This window comes from Octopus bimaculoides, chromosome 1 (assembly GCF_001194135.2).
Source record: "Octopus bimaculoides isolate UCB-OBI-ISO-001 chromosome 1, ASM119413v2, whole genome shotgun sequence".
Lineage (NCBI taxonomy): Eukaryota > Metazoa > Mollusca > Cephalopoda > Octopoda > Octopodidae > Octopus > Octopus bimaculoides.
In genome coordinates this window covers 86,663,577-86,670,687 of record NC_068981.1, presented here as the reverse complement: position 1 = coordinate 86,670,687, position 7,111 = coordinate 86,663,577, and the positions used below count along the sequence as shown (strand labels likewise).

Sequence of the window (7,111 nt, the reverse complement as noted above, 5' to 3'; positions counted from 1 at the left end):
AGCCCAATATATATATATATATATATATATATAAACAAATAGTAAATGAGTATATGCATATATACGTACAGGTATGTGCGTACCGACATCCACCTTTATGTATAGGTGCATATCTGGGTACAGGACATTGCAAACAAAACGTAGACGGGAAAACACACAAGCCACATAGAGAACATTCTACTTCATCAGCTACCTCCGTTTTAACACCGGCATTTCGAAGAGCTAGGCAGGACGCATCATTAAAACGGCTCTTCCCATGGACAGCAAATTAAATTTGTATACACAAATTAAATCTTGCCATGGAGGAATGTAGTGGCGGACAAAAAACAAGACAGGAACACACACATACATATATATGCAAATATATATATATATATATATACATATACACATGTATATATATAAATACATATATATGTAAATATATGCAAACATACACACACATCCTCTGCTGTTGTACCTCCAGTCATTAACTTCATCCCATTTTGTCTGCCATTATTTTCTTGTTCCTTTTTCGTCCACACATCCTAGCCCTTCTTCTGTCATTGCTATGTCGCCTGAGTCACATTGCATTCTGTTATCACTCTATTCTCTTAGTCATGTTACTTTACATGTACATCTATGTCTGTGTCTAAGAATATTGAATATCCCTAAACCTTGTCCCTCTGTCGTCTATTACTGCCGCCTCCATCAGTCATTCCTTTCTCACTGTGAAGTAGTTTGCAAGCAAGCAGTGACATAAGGTCGAGAGGACCTTTTAATCTTGTGGTGGGCATGGTTACCTCTCTTGCGATGGTGTCACAAAATAATGCACCAAATACACTCTATACACTGATTTGTGTTTGTAAGGGCATCTACCACTAGACACCAGGCCGAAAGTGACATGCGGTCCTTTGACACGTCTGGGTGAGCACAGAAACTCTGAATATATGCTGATTCCAACTGACTACCCGTCACTAACCGTGACAGCTATGAAAGCAAGCATAAAAGGATGATATTTAGTTGTGTGTGTATGTGTGTATATATATAAATATATGTATATATAATGTGTACATACATATTTTTACATATCTTTATACATTCTATCATAGTGATAAGGCTTTGTGTTGACAATTTATTAACACTGCTTTCCTCGTAGTACATGCTTGATATATGTGTATATGTACATTCACAGCCATATGTATATTTACAAATAGTTTGCTAGGTGTATATGTAGTACAGCTGAAGATTATGTCAGTTCGTAGTTAAATGTTTACATTAATTTTAAATAACGATGATTTTTTTCTGAATGTTCTTATACTAATCTTCGTAATTGGCTGTTATCCTAAAAAAAACTTCCTACGATAACTATATTCATTCAATAATAAACGTTAGTATAACGAATAGACATTTGCGTAATAGGAGCCCTCGAAGGATCGTCTTCGTTGTTGCCCCTCCTGCTAAAATTAGCTCCAAAATCTCCCTAAAATCACATCCTACCGTCTTCATTAAAAAAAATTACATGTGGATTACGTATTCCATGGTGTAAATATACATAGACAAAAGATGAGGTGGTCACGCTTGGAATGCTTTGGGTCTTCGGTCAGCTGAATCGGCACCGTTTGAGGTAACAACAAATGAACAAATATTAAAAACGTGTAACGATAAGAGATATACATGTCTGTTTAATTCTTCTTTTGAGTTAAAATAATGTAGTAAATCACTGTTTTTGGAAGTGTAGTGTAAAATTGATTTAATCAATCACTGTTATATAAGTGGTATTTTAATATCGAATCGCAGTTTTGAAAAGCAAAGAAAGACATCTCACTTTCCCTGCATGTAGACGATTTTAAATATTGTAAGGAGGTTAGTTCGCTACTTTTCCATTTCTCAATTCCACCACTCAATTATATCGATTGCTAATTTTTATTGGTTACCTACATTCATTGAGCAATTATGTTTCATTGTTTTGATACTGTCTAAAGGTACTGAAATCGCATTTTTCTCTTTCTTCAATGTCATTGTCTTTTCTTACAGTTAAAGTTGATTTCATATATAATTTTTCAACTTCTTATTACTTTTGAAATATTAAAATTGTTTAGTTACTTATTTTATTGGGAAAATACAAATTTCATTTAATTACATCTACATTGTCTTTAAAAACAATTATTATTATTACCATGTGGTATGTATGTATATTTATATATATTCACATTAAAACTATTCTTAACAAGAGAAGTAAAAAGACACCAGAAAATTACATAAATTGTTAGCGCTGTCTTTTAACTAATTCTACCACGTGTTATTCTATTTCTGTAAATAGTAATGCTAGTTACTGTTGAATTGCGCACCTCTGGTAAGCGTTAAACATTTAGGGGATCCATCTGAAAGATACTTTTCAATAATCCTGTTACATATATACATACGTTTAACTTGTGTCTTAGCCCATTTAGTTCAAATAAATGTCAATAATGTAATGAGGTTGATTTATTATATATTCTATTTTTACAAAAAAGGAATATTACCCCTTAAAGCGATATCTCTTTATGGCATGAAACAATTCGGTACTTGTTCCATTCTACACCGCATGGAGTAATTGCAGAATTTAATTGATTTCTTCCTGCGTAGATCTATCTCAATTCATATTTCCTTATTGGATTATGTACGATTATCTGTTGTTTTCTTTCCATGTTAATGACTTTCAGTACATTTACTAGTAAGAACTATGTGTTGATAGGAACGTTTGCGGGTCAGAGTAAATAAATCAGTTCTTCTATATACTGTTTTTGATACTTTTTTTTCATGATCGATAAAATAATTACCAGTATATGAATTAGTTTGATCAACCTACAAAGAGATTAAGCTGTTTAGAGGGTAAAAAAAGATTGATAATTTTCAGTTTTCATTTTGCAAGAAAATATTTTATACTATGCTTATTTATTTGTAAAAATATTTTGTTCTAAATTCAAAAACTTATACTTTCCCCAGGTTAGGATCATTAGAGAATGGTTATTTTGTGTTTACATTAGAGTTATACTAAACACAAAAAAATATGTTAAGCGGAGACAAAATCTGACGAACTAGATGAGAAAATATTTATCAACAATATTATCATGAGGAAATATTTATTATCAACAATATTATGTTTATACGTATTTCTTACAAAATCTTTACCCAGTTACGTATTCGTTTTTTTTTTTTCCTTTTGTATGCAAGTTGTGTAGAATAAGCTACTTGAGTCTGTCCCTTGTTTTGAAATGAAATGAAATTGTTGCTTATTCTCTAAATAGAATGCACGACCTGATTTCGATTCCCAGTTGTAGTTGTTTCAGTGCCTAGCAGCTCTCAATAATATCGGTCAAACCGAAGCGCTTTTATATATTTTTATTTATTTGTTGACACGGTGAAGTCATTGTTTTTATTAGGTTATTCTCGCCAAATATTTACAAACTAAACACTCGTTGATTGTTACACCTTCGAGATGATACAGGTGATTGCTGAAACTGTTCTGTTCTTATGGAACAGAGTTGTGTGAAATAAAGCATGACCGCTTAGATACAATAGTATTTTTTTTTTATACATGTCGACGCGCAACGTGATATAGCGAAGCATGTGCAATATTTGAAATCGTTTAAATTTGTGTGTGTGAATGCATATATATACATATATATATATATACACAATCTGAAGTGGATTTTTAAGTCTATGCCTCAGGGTGTCATTTAGCTGTTTCCTTTCGTAGGAATTTTGTCCTCGCTTGATAAGAACATTGTCAGGTTTTTGGCTGTTTGAAATAAGAGAAAAGTTTTGTGTGTATTGTATTTATTTCTGTGGATTATTTTGAATAATAAGAAAAAAAGGAGTCTTTCTTTAATAAATTTAAATACTACAGTATTTGAAAACTCTTAACTTAACTGCTTCTGTAATAATTAAATAACAAACTAACAAAAAGTGCTAATTAATATTAAAATAACCATTTATACACAGATATTCACCTGAATCCTTACTAATTTGCCTATCCATCATTTTGTATATATGTGGAATGGTTTCAATCAGTACAAAGAGCTATTTTTCAATTAAAACAAAAAGGTGATTTTGGATTTTAGGTACATATATCTGCGTAAAACCAAAGATCACCCCCACAAAAAAAAAAAGGATTTTTTTCCTCCTTTGTAGACATCCTGCCCTTCTTCAAAAATATCCAGTAATAAAATAATTAGATGTCATTTGTTTTTTACACGTTTCTTGGCATGACAGATTACTTGCGTGTCTGTTCTATTTCCGACACAAGAGAAGCTAAGAAAAGCTCATTTTAAAAATTCTTTTGTACATGAATAAAAATTTTATACACACAAGTTTATTTAAACACATTTACACACACACAATCATTGTGTTATCTGTTCATACGAACATCATTATGCCATTTACAATAAAGAACTAAAAAGTAGGAATGTTAATGTTTTATTAAAATAAACAAATCTAACAACTGTCGGACTCAGTGTGCTCAGTTTTAAATAACACACATACGTGTGTGTGGTATGTTTATGTATGCATATATATATATATATATATAATATATATATATTTTTTCGTGTGTGTGTGTGTATGTATTTGTGTAGCCATGAGAAGCAGATGTAAAATTTCGTATATATATATATATATATGTGTGTGTGTGTGTGTGTATAACTGGTTATATGCGTTTTTCGTTGTCACTATCCTCTTTAATTTGTTTCACGTACCGACGACAGAGCAGGTTGTTTTAGTCAAAGGAGGGTTTTTTATATATATATATATATAAAGGTTATACTGCTTTCCCTATTAACTATTGTCGTAATCGTAGCGTCTCTGTAAAGTAGGCATATACATACGTGTATGTTTACACACACACACATATATATGTATGTATATTCTTACATATATATGTGTGTGTGTGTGTGTGTGTATATATATAAAATGCATATACATGTGTACATATGTGTGTGTACATATGTATGTGTACATATGTATGTATGTATATGTATGTATGTATATATATATATATATATATATATATATATATATATATTCGAAATTTTGGTTTATATTATTTTTAGAAAGTTATTGGGTTTATTTATGCTGAACCAGCTAGATGTGCATATACTACCAAAGAAGCCCACCCAGTTTTTCAGAAAAGCGAAATGGTACGAAATAGTCACACATTGGCAGATAGCAACACAATTCTTTTCAGATATTTATGGCTCTATCAGTTAAGAGTACGAAGTACACTCAAATACTAACCACGTGTAGAGTTTTAAAAAATCGTTAATGTTTTGGTTAACATTGCGTCAGATATTTCTTCCGATCATATTAATACAATATTAGTGAGTGAACATCGAATAAAACCCGATTTGTTTCTATGTCGTGTAATTTTTTTGTCTTAAACATCCGATCGACCTTTTGTATATATTATAAAAAAAGATATCGAATTACAATTTTTATTTTGTCACTTTATATAAACATATGTGGTGAGGTAGTTAATAAAGGAAAGCCTGCTTGTTTGCATAATAGCTACTTGGGTGTCCCTCACTTCAACTTTGTCTCCGTATAACTTTTTTAATAATGCATATTTTTTATTGTAGTTTTGCAGAGCTGCTTTTAAAGGTGTACGTGACAATTATGTTGATAATTTTTATTTGTGGGGGAATAGGATTTTTTTTTCTTTTATTGGTTAAAGAAGTTCATACCTTTTAAGTCATACAACTTGCTCATGATCATCGCACAACATAAAAATAAATTTTTTAAAATCTGTGATATCATGATATATATTATTCATGATCAACATAAAAGTGGAAAACACGATTTAAAAAAGTAACATTTTTGCGTTGAAGTCTTACCCCTGAATGCTTTCGGTTTGTAAGTATGCAGAACGTAGACAATTTTTTTTAATCGCGCCTTTCAATTTCGTGTTGAAAATTAATAATTAGTATCAATCAAAATAATGTCATACATAGTGTGCAATATGAGCAAGTTATTGAATGGTTTAATCGCCACGCCAACAATAAATAAAATAAAAATTTCATCAACATGACCATCATCCTACCTTCGAAAATGTATCTCTGTAAAATTACACTTGAAATAGACAGTAAGTAATTAAAACATAATCTATTTGATCATTTGTTGTTGTTTAACCCTCCGTCAGCTTGACCAGCAGAGCTGACTCGATAAAAATAAATAGCATGTTTTATAAGGAAGTATTTATAACACGCCTCTCCCGACACAACTTTATTTAGATGACATTTAATACAGTTTGGCATGTTCGTGACGGTCGTCGTCGTAGATAGAGGATTCTGGCAATCAGTGGAAAGAGACTAGGCTCGACCCACATACCTGGTTTTGTTTTTTGTTTTATCGTTGTTGTATTTTCTGCTCATAAGGCTGAGCATTCAACTGACACGTAAATCCTTAATGTAATTCTCGGAATTACATTAGATTATACATTTTGAATTCCTGGTACAATAAAACCCAACGGGCTTCAAAACAATTTTCACTCTGTCGAAAATTATATATAATCCCAGGATGTCACGAACTGGATAACTCACGGTTATAAAGTAAACTTTTTAACCGTCTGTCATTAGATTGCGGCCATGCTGGGACACCGCCTTGAATTTTAGTCGGACGAATCAACACCAGTACTTGTTTTTATTGAAAGCCTGGTACTTATTTTATTGAGTTCTTTCGCGTAACCGCTAAGTTATGGGGTCGTAAAAACACCAATACTGGTTGTCAAGTGGTGATGGGGAAAAGACAAGCGCGTGCGCACATTATGTGTGTGCGTGTATTTACACACGCACAGCGGGTTTCTTTCAGTTTTCGTCTAGACTAGCAAATCCACTTACAAGGCTCCGGTCAGCCCGTGGCTATAGTATATATATATATATATATTATATATATGTATATATCTAATATAAATATATATGTATATAATATATATATATAATGAATATGATATATATAATATATATATTACATATATATAATATATATATATATATATACGTAATATATGTGTGTAATATGTATATATTTATTTATTTATATATAGTATGTTTACGAGTTTTATGTCTTTGGACTGCGGCCATGCTTGGCACTACCT

General features: G+C 31.4%; 1 protein-coding gene across 3 annotated transcripts in view; it reads left to right on the top strand.

Moving 5' to 3' along the window:
• LOC106878230 (ecdysone receptor) overlaps positions 1–7,111 on the top strand; it is a 141,484-nt gene that overhangs the window by 23,105 nt on the left and 111,268 nt on the right. The window contains exon 1 of one of the 3 annotated variants that reach the window (XM_014927407.2): positions 1,718–1,845. The exons of the other annotated variants lie outside the window; for them this stretch is intronic. The gene's annotated coding sequence lies outside the window, so the exon portion shown is untranslated. Of the gene's footprint in view, positions 1–1,717; positions 1,846–7,111 lie in introns of those variants that run through there. 3 annotated transcript variants of the gene reach the window in all.